Source organism: Ornithorhynchus anatinus, chromosome 1 (assembly GCF_004115215.2).
Source record: "Ornithorhynchus anatinus isolate Pmale09 chromosome 1, mOrnAna1.pri.v4, whole genome shotgun sequence".
NCBI lineage: Eukaryota > Metazoa > Chordata > Mammalia > Monotremata > Ornithorhynchidae > Ornithorhynchus > Ornithorhynchus anatinus.
Window position 1 is genome coordinate 46,228,486 of NC_041728.1, and position 20,077 is coordinate 46,248,562.

The window sequence follows — 20,077 nt, forward strand, 5'->3', positions numbered from 1 at the left end:
ATTCCCTGTGTCTATCCTAGCACTTAGAACAGTGCTCAGCACATAGTAAGTGCTTAACAAATACCAACATTATTATTATCATTATTATTAAAGAGTTTACACTGTGGCAGCAACAAGATCCCTACTTGAATGAACAGAACCAAAATTATTATTTCAGAAGTTTAACTCCCTTCTAAAATCCCCTCTCCCCTCAACACCTCCCCACATCTTGTCCCTAATGATCTGGCTACATAATTTACAGAGAAAATTGAAACCTCCAGGTGTGATCTCCTTAAAATCTCCCCGGCTCCTCTCCAGTCCCTCTTCTCTTCCTGTCCTTCTTTGATCTCCCATCTTTCCCAGCAGTATCTCTTTCCTTTATTCATTCGTTCAATTGTATTTATTGAGCACTTACTATATGCAGAGCACTGTATTAAGCGCTTGGAATATACAATTTGGCAACAGATAGAGACAATCCCTGTCCACCAATGGGCTTCTCTCAGAACCTACCCACTTCACCTGCACCTCTGACCCCAACCCTTCTAATCTTATCAAAACATTTCCTCCATCCCTTCTTCTCTCTCTGCCATCCTCACCTGTTAGACTTTCCAGTGACTTCTTCCTCACTGTTTCCAAACATGCTGATGCATTCCTTATCCTAAAAAACCTTCCCTTGACCCCATGAATCCCCTCCAGTTATTTCCCATCTCGCTCATTCATTCATTCCTTCAATCATATTTATTGACCGCTTACGATGTGCAGAGCACTGTATTAAGTGCTTGGAAAGTACAATTTGGCAACAGATAGAGACAATCCCTATCTAACAGTGTAGAAGGTGGAGACAGACAACAAAACTGCCTCCCATCATTCCACTCTAAACTCCTTGAGCGAGTTGTCTACACCCACTGTCTCAACTTCCTCTCCTCCACTTCTCCCCTTGACCCCCTCTAATTTGGTTGCTGCTCCTTTCACTCCACTGAAACTGCCTTTTCAGTGGTCACCAATGATCTCTTTCTTGCCAAATCCAACAACATCTACTCCATCCTAATGCTCCTTGACCATTCAGCTGCCTTAGACATTGTTGACCAACCCCTTCTCCTGGAAACATCATCCAATTTGACTTCCCTGACACTGTCCTCTCCTGGTTCTCCTCTTCTCTGGCCACTCTTTCTCAGTTTCTTTTGCGGGCTTCCTCTTCTTACCTCATACCCTCTAACTGTGAGAATCCCTCAAGACTCAGGTCTGGGCCCCTTTCTATTCTCTGTCAACATCCACTACCTTGGAGAAATGATTCTCTACCATAGTTTCGACTGCATTTTCTTTGTAGTTGATTCCCAAACCTACCTGCCCAGCCCTGACCTCTCTCTTCTGCATTCTTGCATTTTCTCCTACCTTCAGATTATTTCTACTTGGATGTTCTCATGCTGACACCTCAAACTTAATATGTCCAAAGAAAAACTAATCTTCCCACCAAATCCCTGCCCTCGCCTTGAATTTCTCATCACTGTAGACAGCACCACCATCCTCCCTGTCTCTCAAACTCATAACCTTGGCATTATCCTCAATTCATCTCTCTCAATCAATATATTCACTGTCACCAAATCCTGTCAATTAACTCTTCACAAAATTGCTAAAATGTGCCATTTCTTCTCCATCCAAACTGTTACCACACTGATCCAAGCATGTATCCTCTCCTGCCTTGATTACTGCTTCAATCTCCTTGCTGACCTCCCTGCCTCCTGTCTCTCTCCAGTGCAGTCAACATTTTACTCTGCTACCCTGATCATTTTTCTACAAAAGCATTCAGTCCATATGTCCTCATTCGTCAAGAACCTTCAATGGTTGCCCATCCACCTCTGAATCAAATAGAAACTACTTAGCATAGGCTTTAAAGCACTCAATCAACTTGCCCTCTACTACCTTATTTTCCTGATTTCCTAAAGCAACCTAGCCCACACAGTTGGCTCCTCTAATGCCATCCTACTCACTGTACCTCAATCTCATCCTTCTCACCACCGACCCCTCGCCCATGCCCTCCCTCTTCATATCCAACAATCATCCCCCCTACCTTCAAAGCTTTATTTAAGGTACATCTCTAAGAGGCCATCCTTGGCAAAGCACTCATTTTCTCTTCTCCCAGTCCCTTCTGCATCACCCTTGCATATTAATTTGCATCCTTTTTCACCCTATCCTCCACCGTACAACATTTATGTCCATATATTATTTATTTATTCATATTAGTGTCTGCTTCCTTCTCTAGACTGTAAGTTTACTGGGAGCAGCGAAGATATCTACCACCTTCCTTACAGTATACTTTCCAAAGTGCTTAGTTCAGTACTCTGCATACTGTAAGTGCTCAGTATATATAACTGAGTGAATTTTAAAATTAAGTTTTTTTAAAGTTACAAGAATAGATATAGAAGAAAAGCAGCAAGCTAGGGAGAGCAAGTTGACTCTGGGGTGAGGAAAGAGGGAGCTGGAAAGTCAAAGGAAGCAAAGATGTGGGTTTATCAACCGCAGAAGTGACCCCACTAGCTTTATATACCTCAAGAGGAAATAGGTCATATGGATAATTTCTAGGGTTTTATCATAGTGAAGTCTGTCAAACTGATTGGCAACTCTCCAGGTAGCACCCCGATTAGACTGTAAGCCCGTCAAACGGCAGGGACTGTCTCTATCTGTTGCCGACTTGTTCATCCCAAGCGCTTAGTACAGTGCTCTGCACATAGTAAGTGCTCAATAAATACTATTGAATGAATGAATAGGGGCGATGCTGGTCGAAAGGAGATAAGGAGGGAAAATATGATTTTAATTCCCTAACATCTCCTGGGGAATCTAGCAATATTTTGACATTAAGAAGCACATAGTCCTATTTGCTTAGAAGAGAGGTAATAATTGGATGGCTGAAAGAACAAAATGTAAAGCTGAGAGATTAATTAGTTGCTTTCACTGGTGAACTCCAATTATAGTGAAATCTAGGTATTATACCTGCTGCTGGGAGTATATAAAAAAACATTTAGGGAGTGTTGGCATTTATTTGGTGATTTCACACTGTGTTAGAGGGAGCAGCATGGTGTAATGGCTAGAGCACAGCCCTGGGAGTCAGAAGGTCATGAGTTCTAATCCCAACTCTGCTGCTTGACTGCTGTGTGACCTTGGGGAAGTCACTTTACTTGTCTGTGCCTCAGTTCTCTCATTTGTAAAATGGGGATGGAGACTGTGAGCCCCACCTTGGACAGGGACTGTGTTCACCCCCATTTGCTTGTATCCATCCCAGTGCTTAGTACAGTGCCTGGCACATAGTAAACACTTAAAAAAGGCCATTATTATTACTATTGTAAAATAGATCATTCTCCAAATCCTACACTTGAAATGGATTCAGTTAAGGAAGGCTTTTGTTTATTTCTTTTAAGAAATTATCTAGATAATGGTGGTCGGGTGTTTCAACATGGACCACACACACACAAAAAATCAGAAATTGAGCCCAAAGTGTATTTTAGTCTTGCAGAATTATCCAGATAATTGATATGTATATCTAGCCTTAAGGAAGATAGGTAAAAGCTTGGTCACATACAGTGTAATAGGCACTTTTAGATATACCTAAATCATGCATCCAGTATTCATCCGGGACCCACTTCTGAACTGCAGCTCCCTCTAGTGTGAAAGAGGGCACCAGTTTAAGTGTGCAGCAAGTAAGAAAAAAAATGCTAGAGAGTGAAACTACGAGGAAGAAAATTTAGCAAACAAAATTCTCTTTTCGAAGATACTATAGTGCTACTGCTTCTCCAGAGTAAAATGATTTAGGGTAATCCGTCTCCTCTCACCAGATGGGATCTCCAGGAGCTTAGGACTCCATAAAAGCATCATCTGTCTTCCCCCAACATTCCATTTTATGCCTATAAAAGTAAATCCAGAATCTTGCTTAGAAGAAAATGTTGAAATGTGGGATTTCCAAATTGTGTTTTACTTTACTCACATAACAAAGCAACATATATCTTTCCTTTCTTAATATTTATTACTTCCAATTGGAACAGTAATCCCTTTCTACTTTGGAACACGTTGACTTTCCAGTGTTTCTCACATATATTCAGAATGCATCTGGAACATCAATCTGTATGCAGTCCAACACAATTACCAAGCTGAAAATTACAAATTTTCAGTTCTACGAGAAGTGCATAGCCTTGTGGAAAGAACACGGGCTTGGGAGTCAGAGGACCTGGGTTATAATCACTGCTCTCAAGCTGGTCTGCTGTGTGATCTTGGGAAAGTCACTTCACTTCTCTGTACCTCAGTTCCCTTATCGGCAAAATGGGGATTCAATAACTGTTCTCCCTCCTACTTAGACTTTGACCCCAGTGTGGTACCTGCTTAATTAATATCTACTCCAGTGCTTAGAACAATACTCGGCACATAGTAAGCACTCAATAAAAACCACAATTATTATCATCTTTATAGCTTCCGGTAACATAAAGTAATGCCATCCAGTGTGGTGACAGAGTATAAAATCTGTGTCAGCACTACAACTGAATACCCCAATTTTTAGCATGACAAAACTGGTTAAAGGGATTTCATTTGGGTCGAATCCTTTTTACTGTTATTAACACTTACTGACTTTGCAGAAGGTTAGCCTGACTAGCAGAAAACCCTTTCATCTTCAATATTTCACTGCCCCTCTCTGTTTACTACAAGCTTCTCTGAGTTGATGGAAAAAATGCAAAGATTAATTTGGATTAAATCCAAAAGGTTCTGGAAAAAAGTGTAAAGCAGTATTGGAAAATCCTGATTTAACAACCCTTTTGCTTTTCTTATCTGTAGTAGGATATCATATGCATATGAGGAAATGTAAATTGTTATTCTGAAACTAGGCAAATTATTTTCTAACCAGAAAAAAACTTCATAGTTAGGATCGCTTCATTAACATTTTGGAATGAGAAAACTTTTCATAGGCATTCAGAAATTTTAATGAACTTGTGAAATTGGAAGAAAATGAATTCTAAACTTAACAACAAAAATCAATTGGCTGCATATATGTTAAAGGGAGTGAAAGAAATGAGAAGAGAGACGAGACTCAGAGTTGGATAAATACTCAACATTCAGGAAAGAGTAAGGCAGAGATATGTAGTGACAGTTTGAGTAACCATATTGCATTCTTGAGCAAAAGCATAATATAGGAGAATAAAGTACCATCTAATTTAGATGAAGAAAGTGGAGAGGACCCTTCAAAACTGCAAATTAAATGTGCTTCTGACAAAATTACCCTGCATTCCTTTCCCTCCCCTCATGTCAAGGTCTGGAAAGGCAAAATTCTCCCCTCCTGGATTCTCTACCCCACAATCTTGAGAAGCATTGGGCATTTCAGAAGATTAAGAAAATCCATTAGGGGTCTGGTTTCAGTTAAATGTATTCAAACATATTCTTGAGTATGCCATAGTCTTAGGAAAGTGTTTGCAAAGACGAAATAATATACTAGATAGTATTAAAGGTCCTGAAATGTGCAATATTTACATAGATAGATATTGAATTGGGAATCAGTAGGCAATAACGTGCATTTAATCACCATAGTTGAACATTACCATTTCTTTGGTGCCAGCTTAACTTCCAGTGAGACAAGTTTCTATATAAAACAACATTTTATTTCCAGAATGTATTAATGCATCACCTTGTTGAGTTTCAGTGAATTATATTGTGTCATTATCCCATTATGCTTTCCATTGTCTTTCACAAAACTTAATGAAATTTCAGGTTAGGCATATGAGGTAAGAGCTATTCTGTGGAAGTAATCCCAATTTCCAGTTAGACATATACTTGGCTAGTCAAGTCCATTTCTCCCTAAGGTTTGGCTAAGCTTACAAAAGTTTTTCTCCTAAAACCTTTCATTAACCGAATATGAACATGGAAAAAAAAATGCACAAGATTCTTGATGGAAGAAGGCTTTCAGACTTCTTTCCAGTAGAATAAAGAGAAGATAGACAATGGCAGTTTGAGAGTGATTATTCAGATCAGTCCTGCATTTGAGTAAATGATGTTTCATATGCACTAAGCTAAGATGACATTTTACCCTTTCTCTGGCCTCAAAATTCATCATCCTTCTTTTCTCCCAATCTGCAGTCCAAAGTTCCAGCCAGATTCCAAGCCATGGCCACGTGAAAGCCAGAGAAAATAAGGAAGTTGAAGATCCAAGAAAAAGACTCCTCTCATTCCAACCAAACCAAAAGACACAGAACTGTACATGCTTATTCTCCTCCCCTGTAGAGCTCACTCTCCTGTCTGGTTAAAGTTATTTCAGCATGTATTTGCATGCAGAGTTAGTAATGACATCATATGGAAGCTCCAATGAAACACTGAATCTAGAGTGCTTTGCCTCCAGACCCCATCCACCTCACTCTAGTGTCATTGTGTACCCTTCCCTGGACCCTGTTCCTACAGATGCTGCTTCTGATTGGCAAAATATTCACACTTGTAACCCCCCACTGCCCCATGGCTCCCCTTCCCCTGCCCCCTGCACCTCGCACACACACCCCATGATGATAGCCCTGAGACATTTTTATTCTACTTTTTAAGTACTTACTATGTACCAAACACTGTATTAAGCCCTGCAGAAGGTATGAGATAATCAGTATGGACACAGTCCCTGTCCCACATTGATTTCACAGTCTAAATTGCCTCACTTGTTTATTCCCTGAAACAGAGTTTGGTCTAGAGAAACCAACAGCATGTTTCCCTTGATTTTTGAAATGCCCTTTGCTTCCAAAAATACACAAGGCAACTTCAGCAGCAACTCTGAAATTCCCATATACTTTCTACTGTCATTTGAACCAATTTAGTATGATGCCTAGGTTGTTTTTTCCAGCTCAGTCAATCATCTTTATTGAGCACTTACTGTTTACAGAGCACTGTACTAAGTGCTTGGGAGAGTACAATAATAAGAGACTTGGTGGCCATGTTCCCTGTCCAGGATGAGCTTACAGTCTAGAGAAGCAGCATGGCTCAGTTGAAAGAGCCCGGGCTTGGAAGTCAGAGGTCATGGGTTCGAATCCCAGCTCTGCCACTTGTCAGCTGTGTGACTGTGGGAAAGTCACTTAACTTCTCAGTGCCTCATTTACCTCATCTGTAAAATGGGGATTAACTGTGAGCCTCACGTGGGACAACCTGATTTCTCTGTTTCTACCCCAGCACTTAGAACAGTGCTCTGCACATAGTAAGTGCTTAACAAATACCAACATTATTATTATTATTATGAGAGGGGGAGTCAGACATCAGTATAAACAAATACACTGAATGGTGGATTTGTACATAAGTGCTATGGGGTCGAGGAAAGAGTGAAAAAAGGGTGTAAACCCAAGTGCAAAGATGATGTAGAAGAGAATGGGATAAGAGGAAATGAGGTCTTAGTCAGGGGAAGTCTTTTGGAGGAGGTGCAATTTTAATGAAGCTCTGAAGATGGGGACAGTGAATGTCTGTTGGATATTAGGAGGGTATTTCAGCCCAACAGAAGGATGAGAGAGAGGAGTCAGCAGTGAGATAGATAAGATTGAGGTGCAGTGAGTACATTGGCATTAGAAAAGTGAAGTTTGTTGAATGGGTTGTAATAAGAAATTGGGAAGGTAAGTTCAGAGTGGATAAGGTGATGCTTTGTTATAAAGACTATGGTAAGGAATTTCTGCTTGATATGGAGTTGGGTGGGCAATCATTGGAGGTTTTTGATGAGGGGGGAACCTGAACTGAATGGTTTTGTAGAAAAATTATCTGGGCAGCAGAATGAACTACAGACTGAAGTGGAAGAAAGGCAGCAGGCAGGAATGTCAACAAAGAGGTTGATGTAATCAAGGTGGGAAAGGTTAAATACTTTGATTGAAGGGGTAGTTTGGATGGAGAGGAAAGAGAGGATTTTAGCACTGTTTTGAAGCTATTTTTCACTTTATTGAAAAGATGGTTCTAGTATGTCCAACTCTCAAAAACTATCTTTATCAGTTTATTAACATGACAATCTTCCCTCCCAAACCCGGTCCTCTCCCAGATTTCTCTATCACCGTGGATGGCACGACCATCCTTCCCGTCTCTCAGGCCCGCAATCTCGGTGTCATCCTTGACTCGTCCCTCTCGTTCACCCCACACATCCTATCCGTTACCAAGACCTGCCGTTTCACCTGTACAATATCACCAAGATCCGCCCTTTCCTCTCCACCCAAACGGCTACCTTACTGTTACGGGCTCTCGTTATATCCCGGCTAGACTACTGTGTCAGCCCTCTCTCTGACCTCCCTTCCTCCTCTCTCGCCCCGCTCCGGTCTATTCTTCACTCCGCTGCCCGGCTCATCTTCCTGCAGAAACGATCTGGGCATGTCACTCCCCTTCTTAAACAACTCCAGTGGTTGCCTATCAACCTCCGCTCCAAACAAAAACTCCTCACTCTAGGCTTCAAGGCTCTCCATCACCTTGCCCCTTCCTACCTCTCCTCCCTTCTCTCTCTCTACCGCGCACCCCGCACGCTCCGCTCCTCTGCCGCCCACCTCCTCACCGTCCCTCGGTCTCGCCTATCCTGCCGTCGACCCCTGGGTCACGTCCTCCCGCGGTCCTGGAACGCCCTCCCTCCTCACCTCCACCAAACTGATTCTCTTTCCCTCTTCAAAACCCTACTTAAAAATCACCTCCTCCAAGAGGCGTTCCCAGACTGAGTTCCTCTTCTCCCTCTACTCCCTCTGCCATCCCCCCTTTACCTCTCTGCAGCTTAACCCTCTTTTTCCCCTTTTCCCTCTGCTCCTCCACCTCTCCCTTCCCATCCCCACAGCACTGTACTCGTCCGCTCAACTGTATATATTTTCGTTACCCTATTTATTTTGTTAATGAATTGTACATTGCCTTGATTCTATTTAGTTGCCATTGTTTTTACGAGATGTTCTTCCCCTTGACTCTATTTATTGCCATTGTTCTTGTCTGTCCGTCTCCCCCGATTAGACTGTAAGCCCGTCAAACGGCAGGGACTGTCTCTATCTGTTGCCGACTTGTTCATCCCAAGCGCTTAGTACAGTGCTCTGCACATAGTAAGCGCTCAATAAATACTACTATAAATACTATTGAATGAAATATGACCTCAAGCACTAAATCCATTCACTTGATGTCAAAATTTGAGCTCCACAAAGGTTCATTATTGCTGAAAACATGCAAACTTGTAAAGGTTAATTTTGAAGTTTATTCAGCCTGATACTGAATATACTAGTTACTTCTCAAATCATGATAATAATGATGGAATTTAAGTGTTTACTATATGCCAAGTACTCTATTAAGCACTGGGGTGAATATAAGCAATTGGGTTGGACACAGTCCGTGTCTCACATGGGGCTCATAGTCTCAATCCCCATTTTACAGATGAAGTAACTGAGGCACAAAGAAGTGAAGTGATTTGCCCAAGCTCACACAGCAGACACATGGCAGAGCTGAGATTAGAACCCATGACCTTCTGACTCCCAGGACCATGCTCTTTCAACTATGCCATACTGCTTCTCTATCCCCTCTTCATGGGGCATGGTGATTCCCATGTTCTTATAGATTTCAGGATTGGAAGGATGGCTGAAGCCACCCTGGTCTGCCCCAAGGAGTGGAAAGGGGGTGGAAGTGGAGGCGAAATGACAGCTGCACTCCTTGACCTCTGCTGGAAGGTTATGGACCTCCAGCCTGTCCAGGTCCCTGTGGCATTCATTCCCATGGTCTGAATTGGAATGCAGTGCTTGCCAGAGTAGCTCCATTCCATGGATGATGCAGGTCCTACCCTGACAGCGAGCTGCACCCTTTTCACACCCTCCCGTGGGCCACCCAATGAGCCAGTGATGGTGGTGGTGGGCAGATGGCACACCCTTATTCATTCATTCATTCAATAGTATTTATTGAGGCTTACTATGTGCAGAGCACTGTACTAAGCGCTTGGGATGAACAAGTCGGCAACAGATAGAGACAGTCCCTGCCGTTTGACGGGCTTACAGTCTAATCGGGGGAGACGGACAGACGAGAACAATGGCAATAAACAGCATCAAGGGGAAGAACATCTCATAAAAACAATGGCAACTAAATAGAATCAAGGCGATGTACAATTCATTAACAAAATAAATAGGGTAACGAAAATATATACAGTTGAGCGGACGAGTACAGTGCTGTGGGGATGGGAAGGGAGAGGTGGAGGAGCAGAGGGAAAAGGGGAAAATGAGGCTTTAGCTGCGGAGAGGTAAAGGGGGGGATGGCAGAGGGAGTAGAGGGGGAAGAGGAGCTCAGTCTGGGAACGCCTCTTGGAGGAGGTGATTTTTAAGTAGGGTTTTGAAGAGGGAAAGAGAATCAGTTTGGCGGAGGTGAGGAGGGAGGGCGTTCCAGGACCGCAGGAGGACGTGACCCAGGGGTCGACGGCGGGATAGGCGAGACCGAGGGACGGTGAGGAGGTGGGCGGCAGAGGAGCGGAGCGTGCGGGGTGGGCGGTAGAAAGAGAGAAGGGAGGAGAGGTAGGAAGGGGCAAGGTGATGGAGAGCCTTGAAGCCGAGAGTGAGGAGTTTTTGTTTAGAGCGGAGGTCGATAGGCAACCACTGGAGTTGTTTAAGAAGGGGAGTGACATGCCCAGATTGTTTCTGCAGGAAGATGAGCCGGGCAGCGGAGTGAAGAATAGACCGGAGCGGGGCAAGAGAGGAGGAAGGGAGGTCAGAGAGAAGGCTGACACAGTAGTCTAGCCGGGATATAACGAGAGCCCGTAATAGTAAGGTAGCCGTTTGGGTGGAGAGGAAAGGGCGGATCTTGGCGATATTGTAGAGGTGAAACCGGCAGGTCTTGGTAACGGATAGGATGTGTGGGGTGAACGAGAGGGACGAGTCAAGGATGACACCGAGATTGCGGGCCTGAGAGACGGGAAGGATGGTCGTGCCATCGACGGTGGTAGAGAAGTCTGGGAGAGGACTGGGTTTGGGAGGGAAGATGAGGAGCTCAGTCTTGCTCATGTTGAGTTTTAGGTGGCGGGCCGACATCCAGGTGGAGACGTCCCGGAGGCAGGAGGAGATGCGAGCCCGAAGGGAGGGGGAGAGGACAGGGGCGGAGATGTAGATCTGCGTGTCATCTGCGTAGAGATGGTAGTCAAAGCCGTGAGAGCGGATGAGTTCACCGAGGGAGTGAGTGTAAATGGAGAACAGAAGAGGGCCAAGAACTGACCCTTGAGGAACTCCAACAGTTAAAGGATGGGAGGGGGAGGAGGCTCCAGCGAAGGAGACCGAGAATGATCGGCCAGAGAGGTAAGAGGAGAACCAGGAGAGGACAGAGTCCGTGAAGCCAAGGTGAGATAAGGTATGGAGGAGGAGGGGATGGTCGACAGTGTCAAAGGCAGAAGAGAGGTCAAGGAGGATCAGAATGGAGTAGGAGCCATTAGATTTAGCAAGAAGGAGGTCATGGGTGACCTTAGAGAGAGCAATCTCGGTAGAGTGGAGGGGACGGAAGCCAGATTGGAGGGGGTCTAGGAGAGAATGGGAGTTAAGGAATTCTAGGCATCGATTGTAGACGACTCGTTCTAGGATTTTGGAAAGGAAGGGTAGTAGGGAGATAGGACGATAACTGGAGGGGGAAGTGGGGTCAAGAGCGGGTTTTTTTAGGATGGGGGCGTGGGCATGTTTGAAGGCAGAGGGGAAGGAGCCCTTGGAGATTGAGTGGTTAAAAATAGAAGTTAAGGAAGGGAGGAGGGCAGGGGTGATGGTTTTAAGAAGGTGAGAGGGAATGGGGTCCGAGGCGCAGGTGGAGGGGGTGGCACTTGCGAGGAGGGAGGAGGGAGGAGGGAGGAGATCTCCTCTGAGGATACTGCAGGGAAGGATGGGAAAGTAGGGGAGGGGGTTGGTGGGGGGGAGGGGAGAGGCGGAGGCGGTGACTTTGGGGAGCTCAGACCTGATCGTGTTGATTTTCGTGAGGAAATAGGTGGCCAGATCATTGGGGGTGAGAGATGGGGGAGGGGGAGGAACAGGGGGCCTAAGGAGAGAGTTAAAGGTCCGGAACAATCGGCGGGGGTGACGGGCATGGGTGTCGATGAGGGAGGAGAAGAAGCTTTGCCTGGCAGAGGAGAGGGCAGAGTTAAGGCAGGAAAGGATACATTTGAAGTGTGTGAGGTCGGCTTGGTGCTTGGACTTTCGCCAGCAGCGCTCAGCAGCTCGAGCATAGGAGCGTAGGAGGCGGACAGAGGAGGTGATCCAGGGCTGTGGGTTAGTGGAGCGAGAGCGGTGGAGGGAAAGGGGGGCGAAATACGAGCCTTTTGCTGCCTTGGGTGATGACAGATCTTCCACAGGCACCTCCAGTGGACAGCATGGTCGGTGGCATGGGCAAAGCTCACTACCAAGAAGGAGGATGGACTAGCGGGGCTTAGTATCAGCGTTCATGTTGGCCCAGGGCACACTGATCATGACCCCATAGGCATTGGGGAAGAGAATGACTCACTTCCATAAGTTCCCTACAGGACATGAACAGCTTCTCCTCTCTAGCCTTGATGCTGGAGAGGACATGCCAAGCCACAGCAGTGTTGGCAGCTGCAGAAAGTGAGGGTGAAATAGAAACAGCACAACAAGGAGAGTACATTCTAATCCATCGGGCATCTGCACCTACTGTATACAGAGGACTGACTGGAACACTTGGGAAAGTGATAATGACTTTGGAGTCTCCCAGTTAAAACAAAACAACAATTGAACCTCAGGCAATTAGTAAATCAATCAATGGTATTCATGGAACTCTTACCATGTGAAGAGCACTGTTCTAAGCGCTTGGGAGAATACAACAGAACTGAATTAGCAGCCACATTTCCTGCCCATAATGAGGCCCAAAGTAACATATAAAATCAAAAACCTGGTGAAGAAGGATGAAACATTTTAAACTCTATTGAATTTATTCAGTTATCAGCTCTATTTGAGCAATATTAGACACAGAAACATCCTTTTTTTAGCTTGTCTCAATGGGAAGCTTTAGAACCATTTCTTTGAGGAATAAAATTCCATCTTTTTTAGTCAAGGACTCCTGCTGGGTTGCATTAAGAGTGCAATTAAGGAAAGTACACTAAGTCTTTCATAAAAGAAACTCTCACCTTTTGAGAATTACAACAGCTTCTGTCGGGTACACTTTTAAAGGACCATTTGATAAACCTATTTTAAATGCCATTTAGATGTCAGGCTAAGAAAAATCTACTAAGTTACAGTGCTGGGAGAATTCCCCTGAAGAAACCAGATGATCTGTGCTTTCCATGAAAAGCCACTGTCTTTGGAATTTCCTTCTTACCTTCAGGTGTTAAGATTTTGACACTGAACAAAACAATATAGATAATAGTGCGTGGAATGGTCAGATTTATTAAATCAAGAAAAGGTTGCTTTCCCCACCTGAATCAATTTTGGGGAGACATCAAAAAAGATTGAGGTATATCTCGTATATTATACCACTGACCCCTTGCCCATATCTTCCCTCTGGCCTGGAATTCTTTCTCCCTTTATACTCTATAGACCACCATTCTCCCCATCTTCAAATCCTTATGAAGGCCACATCTCCTCCAGGAGGGCTTTCCTGACTAAGCCCTCATCTCCCCTACTAACCCTCCCATTTGTGTTTCCTAACGATCAATCAATCAATTATATTTATCATATGCTTATTGTATGCAGAGCACTGCTTGGGAGAGAGGACATATAACAGAGTTGGTAGACACCAGGAGCATAGGGTCTAGAGAAAAACACAGGCAATAAAACAAATTAAGGATATGTATATAAGTTTTGGGGGGGCTGAGAGAGGTGTAAATAATAAATAATAAGTTCTTAAAGGATAGAGGTCCAAGTTTATAGGTAATGCAAAAGGGAGAGTGAATAGGGGAAATAATGGCTTATTGGGGAAGGCTTGTAGGAGGAGATGTGATGTTAATAAGGATTTGAAGATGGAGAGGGTGATGGTCTGTTGCATATGAAGAGGGAGGGTGTTCCAGGTTGGAGAAAGGACACACACAAGGAGTTGGTGACAAGATAGATGAGATTGAGGAACAGTGAATAGGTTGGCATTAGTGAAGTGAAGCATGCGGGCTGGGTTGTAATTGGAAATCAGCAAGGTAAAATAGGAGGGGGTGAGCTGATTGAGTGTTTTAAAGCTGATGTTAAGGAGTTTCTGTTTGATAAGGAGGTGTGTGGGCAACCAATGAAGGTTTTTAAGCAGTGGGTAGATGTGAATGGAACCGTTTTGAATGAAATGATTCAGGCAGAAGAGTGAACTGTCTTCTGGAGTGGGGAGAAACAGGATGCAGGGAGGTCAGCGAAGAAGCTAATGTAGTAGTCGAGCTGTGATAGGATAAGAGCTTGGATTGGGATAACAGCAATCTGGATGAAGCAGAAAGGACAATTTCTAGAGATAAACAGGGAGACCTCACAGGATTTGGTGACACTGAATATGAACAGTGAATGAGAGAAAAGACTCAAAGATAATACCAAGGTAAGGGGTTTGTGAGACAGGAAGGATAGTGGTGATTTCTACAGTGATGGGAAAGTCAGTAGGAGGAGAGGGCACAGGGGAGAAGATGAGGACTTCTGTTTTGAATATGTTAAATTTGAGGTGTCAGAGAAGCAGAGAAAAAGTACAGGCCTAGAGAGGTGGATTAGGGAATCACCTGCATGGAGATGGTAGTTGAAACCATGAGAGTGAATTAGTTCTCCAAGGGAGTGGATGGAGATGGAGAATAGAAAGGGACCCAGACTTGAGCCTTCAGGCACTCCCAGAGTTAGAAGGTGAGAGGCAGGGGAGGAACCTATGAAAGAGATTGAGAAGGAGGAGTCTGGAGACACAGGAGGAGAACCAGCAGAGGACAATGTCAATATAACCAAAGTTGGATAATATTTCCAGGAGAAGAGGTTGGTCAACAGTGGTGAAGGCAGATGAGCAGATGAGAGGATTAGGGTGGGGTTAAGGCTGTTGGATTTGGCAAAAAAGAGGACACTGGTGACCTCAGAGGGTAGTTTCAGTGGAGTGAAGGGGACAGATTGGAGAAGGTTAATGAGGGAATTGTAGAAGAGGAAGTGGAGGCAGTGAGTTTAGACAATTTTCTCAAGAGTTTTGAGATGAATGGTAAGAGGGAGATGAAGCAATAAGTGAAGGGAGCCATAGAGTCAAGAGAGGAATTTTTAGGATAGGGGATACATGAGCACTTTTAAAAGCCATGGGGAAGAAGCCATCTGAAAGTGAATATTTGAAGATGGCAGTCAGGGAGGGGAGAAGGGAGGCGGCAAGTGTTTTAATAAGGTACAAAGGAATGGGGAGGGAGGTGCAGGTATAGTGGGTGGGTTTTGAGAGTAGGCAGGAGATCTGTTCTTGAGATATTGCTGGGATAAAGGGGAGTCGAATAAGGGTCAGGAGGAAGGAGGGACTGGAGTGAAGCAGGGAAGATTTTAGAGAGATCACACCTGATTTCAATTTTATCAATAATGTGTGTGATCAGGTCATTAGGAGCAAGAGAGGGTGGGGGGCGGTGGAAATACAAGGAGTTTGAGGAAGAAGTTAAATGTTGAATTAGCTGGGGGCAGGCAATGGACATGGGGGGAGTCAATGAAGATGGAGAAATAATGGGTGGGGGAGAAACCAGAGACAAAGTAGGTGAAGATGAAACTGCGATGAATGAGGTCAGCCTACTGTCTCGATTCCCACCAGCATCACTCTGCAACTCATGCACAAGAGTGGAAGAACTATACTGTGGTGGTGATCCAGAGCTGTGGCTTAGTGGCATGAGCTTGGCAGAGAGATAGGGGAGTTAAGTTTAGTGGAAAGGGGGTACTGAGGGTATCAAGAGAAGGTAGGGTGTCAGTATCCCTTGAGTACTTGATATTCACCTCACCTCAGCACCACAGCATTTATGTAGTCACCTTACCTTCTTCCATTTCTTCTAATGGTAATTTATTTTAATGTCTGCCTCTTCCTCTGGACTATAAGGTCCTTGTGGGCTGGTATCCTGTCTACTAAATCTTTCATTTTACACTTTCCCAAGGGCTTAATACAGTGCTCTGCACACAGTAACTGCTCAATAAGTTCCACTGATTGATCTCTATCCCCTAGGAATGAGAATAAAGGTCATCCTCCTGAGGTCCTGTGCTAAACAGTGTTTTGAGTCTGCCACCTTCCATGACCCATAGCAGAACTGCATAATGAATTAGCGCCCTGTGGCATCACTACCTCAACTTTATGCAACCCAGTTACCAGCAAGGGGGACCCTAATTTCCCCCAACCTCACCCTTTCAGGCACAGATCTCTAGAAACTCAGTCCAGTGTTCCTGTGATGACATAGGCCAGAAACAGTAAAAACAGAGAAGCTCTTCCTTCTCCACCCTCACTTTTTATGTTCTTCTTCCTGAGACCCTATAACCTCCTGAAATGGCAATCCAGTGAGCAACAGGTGAGCACACCCTTCATTACTAGTCCTATTTGGTTCCAGCCACCGCCTCTGATAAAGTCAGTAGGCAGATAGTTTTTGTGGGGTAGGTGAAGGTAAGAGTCAATGGTGGGGACTCCAGGGAGCCAATAGCCACAGGTGTTGCACACACCACCAGTTATGTACTTCTGTGTCCAAACTGGAAAGGACTATGTCCAAACTGTTTATCTTGTATCTATCCCAGCACCAAGAAGCACTTAAATACCATAATATATATATACACACACACACCACACATAAAACACACACACACACATATACACCAATACATAAACCTCCTCTTGCCACATCTACTTGGTCCAGCTTGGCTCTAAAAAGTTTGCTTCATAACTGCTGTCACTACTATCTCCATGGAAAAAAATAGTGGAGTGCTTGTCTTGACTGCTTTTAAGTGAGTGGCAGCACCTGAGTGCACAAAACACGATAGTCCAGGAAACCATGAGATCCCTGGTCACATAACCGACTCTGACTCTAATACGTGGAAAGACATCCAAAATGTTATTTCAACAAGAGTCCTTGGGAGCCCAGGAAAAATAAAAGTAAAGAAAAAATGGAATAATCCTTAAAAGGCCACATCTATCAATCTCACAGTGACCTGTCACCCAACTATTATGCTGGAAATTTTTAATCCTGGAAACTTTTTTTAAAAATAGTATTTGTTAAGCACTTACTATGTCCCAGGCACTGTCCTAAGCACTGGGGAAGATACAAGGTTGGCTATGGTCCATGTCCTACATGGGGCTCAGAGTCCTAATCCTCATTTTATAGATGAAGTAACTGAGACACAGAGAACTTCAGTGACTTACCCATGGTCACACAGCAGACAAGTGGAAGATGTGGGATTAGAACCCAGGTCCTCTGACTCCCAGGCCTGGACTTTTTTCACTAGGACATGATGCTTCACAGCTACTTCTCAGCTACACCAAGACTAGTAATTGCCTTATTAAAAATCTCTTTTAAAGTCATTTTCCAGTTATAAGGCAATGTCCATTCAGTGAAATAGAGGCAATATAAGCCATAACCCAGCTAAATTCTAACCTCATTTGTTTGCTCACAGATTATCTTTTTCTGGTTTGAAATTGTAGCTCATATTCTATATTATCAGTTTGAATTTAGTGATACATCGTACACTAGCCTAAGTAGAAAACTGTTCTTTCTGTGTATTAGTCTGAAGAAAAGGTGATGAGGGGAGGGAGAGAGGTGCCTAAGATATTCCTCCTTACTTGTCTGGCCCTAAGGGTTGAAGTCACAAATCTGAACCTTGAAGAAAAATGAAAAGATGCTTCAAAGAAGCAAAAAAAAGTCATTACCTTTTAGTTTTCATTCAGTGATCAGAAGACTCAGAGTCCTTAGCAAATAAAAGATTTTTTCCTTCGATATCAAATGGAGAGAGAGAAAGAGAGAGATGTCAAACACTGATCACATTAGAGCTGTAATATTATTTTCATTTCAAAGGCAATTTGAATTTTGGAATGACTTGGCCTTGCTAATGCAGCTCAGTGGGTAATAATGCCCATTATTTATCTCACTGGGAAAAATGCAGCTATTAGCTTCATTAAAAATTAAAGAATTGATGAGAACATGGAGCGATTGGTTCCTCACTGTGAGAGGGTCCCTGATATGAATGCACGGGTGACATTGACAATACAGCTAAATAGAGCTATTTTGTGCTTAGTACTGATAATGTGGAAGAGTGCCTCACTAATTCTGTAATCCAACCATATTTCTTGGCCAGGCACAGCTACTTTTCAGTAGCCATGCTCACACTTGCACAAAAGTAGAGCATCGGAGATTAGGCAGCTATGGTTGAAACCTGGAAATTTGCTTTTTGCAAATGTCTGCCCAGTCAAAATTGGTAATAGTGTGCGGAATAGATATCTTCCTGCCATTTCTCGCTCGCAGAAAACTACAGACAGCTTATTCTATGCTTCCATGATTAGTTTATGATTATTTACAAAAATATTTTACAAAGTTGGGGCTGAAGACTTCTTAACATCCCTCACCCCACAGATAACTCTCAGTGGTGGACCAAATTTTTCGTGTATTTATGGTTTACAAAGCCCCTGTGGGTTATTCTGGCTGAAAGATGTCATATAAATGTAAAGTAGCATTATTATAAACCTAACTGAGTTTATTATTATTGCACTGCACAGAAAATAAATGTTCACTTTTAATAAGTTCTGCTTTGCAAAGTAATAAAAAATCTTTCAGAAGAGCTCTCATGGGAGCAGAAGCCTGGGGACTGAATTAGGCATTTGAAATACACAGCTCCCTCTTATTGTATTGTCTCTATGGAGACAAGGAACATTGGTACTATACACAGGCACAGTTTAAACATCCAAATTCTTTCTAAACTGCACTTCTTGTTTATGATTCTAGGTTTCTCTCAGTGGACAAATCCTGTGCACAGACTATTTCAATATAAGCATCAGTCCACCAAATACAACTTTAAATTCCACATTTCTTTCTAGCAATAATTTATTGCTCATACTCATGAGTTGTAACTGACAGCTTTCTTTAGGGTATTATTAAACAAGCAGTGGAGATTGCACCAGTAAAAATTCAAGAATGATTTATTCTGCTTAACCAATGGTTGGATAGACACAGCTCTGAGAAGCAAGCAGTCAATATTACAGTGAAATGATGTGGGTAATCAATCCCTAGTATTTATTGAACACTTACTGTGTGTAAAACATTGAGAAAAGAAGCATGGCCTAGAGGAAAGAGCATGGCCCTGGGAGTCAGAGGGACCTGGCTTCTAATTCCAGCTCTGCACTTGTCTGCTGTGTGACCTTGGGCAATCACTTCACTTCTCTTTATCTGAGTTACCACATCTGTAAAACAGGGATTAAGACTGTGAACCATATCTGAAACAGGGACGGTGTCCAACATGATTAGCTTGTATATTTTCCTCAGCATTTAGTACAATGCCTGATACATAGTAAGCACTTAATAAATACCATTAAAAAACAAAAGAAACCATTGCAATGGATGCTGGGCTGAGTACAATAGAAGCAAAAGATATGATCACTGCCATCAAGGGGTTTCCAATTTAATGGCAAAAATAATAATGATAATTGATAATAATTAATAATAATTGTGATATTTGTTAAATGCTTACTATGTACCAGGTACTGCACTACATGCTAGGTTAGATAGAAGCAAATCGGGTTGGACACAGGTCCTGTATCATGTGGGGCTTACAGTCTCAATTCACATTTTACAGATGAGGTAACTGAGGTCCAGAGTAGTGAAGTGACTTGCCCAGAGTCACACAGCAGAGAAGTGGCAGAGCCGGGATTAGAACATGGGTCCTTGTGACTCCCAGACCCATGCTTTATCCACTAGGCCATGCTGCTTCTTCTAAACTTGCTTTGCATCTACAGTAGTAGTCTAGATGGATGAAATTAGCACTGCTTGTGTACCAGAGTGTTATGATAGCAGAAGAAGGTTCTTAGTCATTTCTAGAAAAAGAAGTCTGTGTGACCCCAGGATCGCAATTTTCCACCTTTCTACCATGGTTACTTATTTCATGGAACATAGTAAGCACTTGAATTCCTCTATTTTTACTATTATAATTATCATCATCTCTAACATTAGTATTATTAGTAGTAGTGTTATTCAAATAAAGTTTCAACTCATCTTGAAATGATTGTGTGA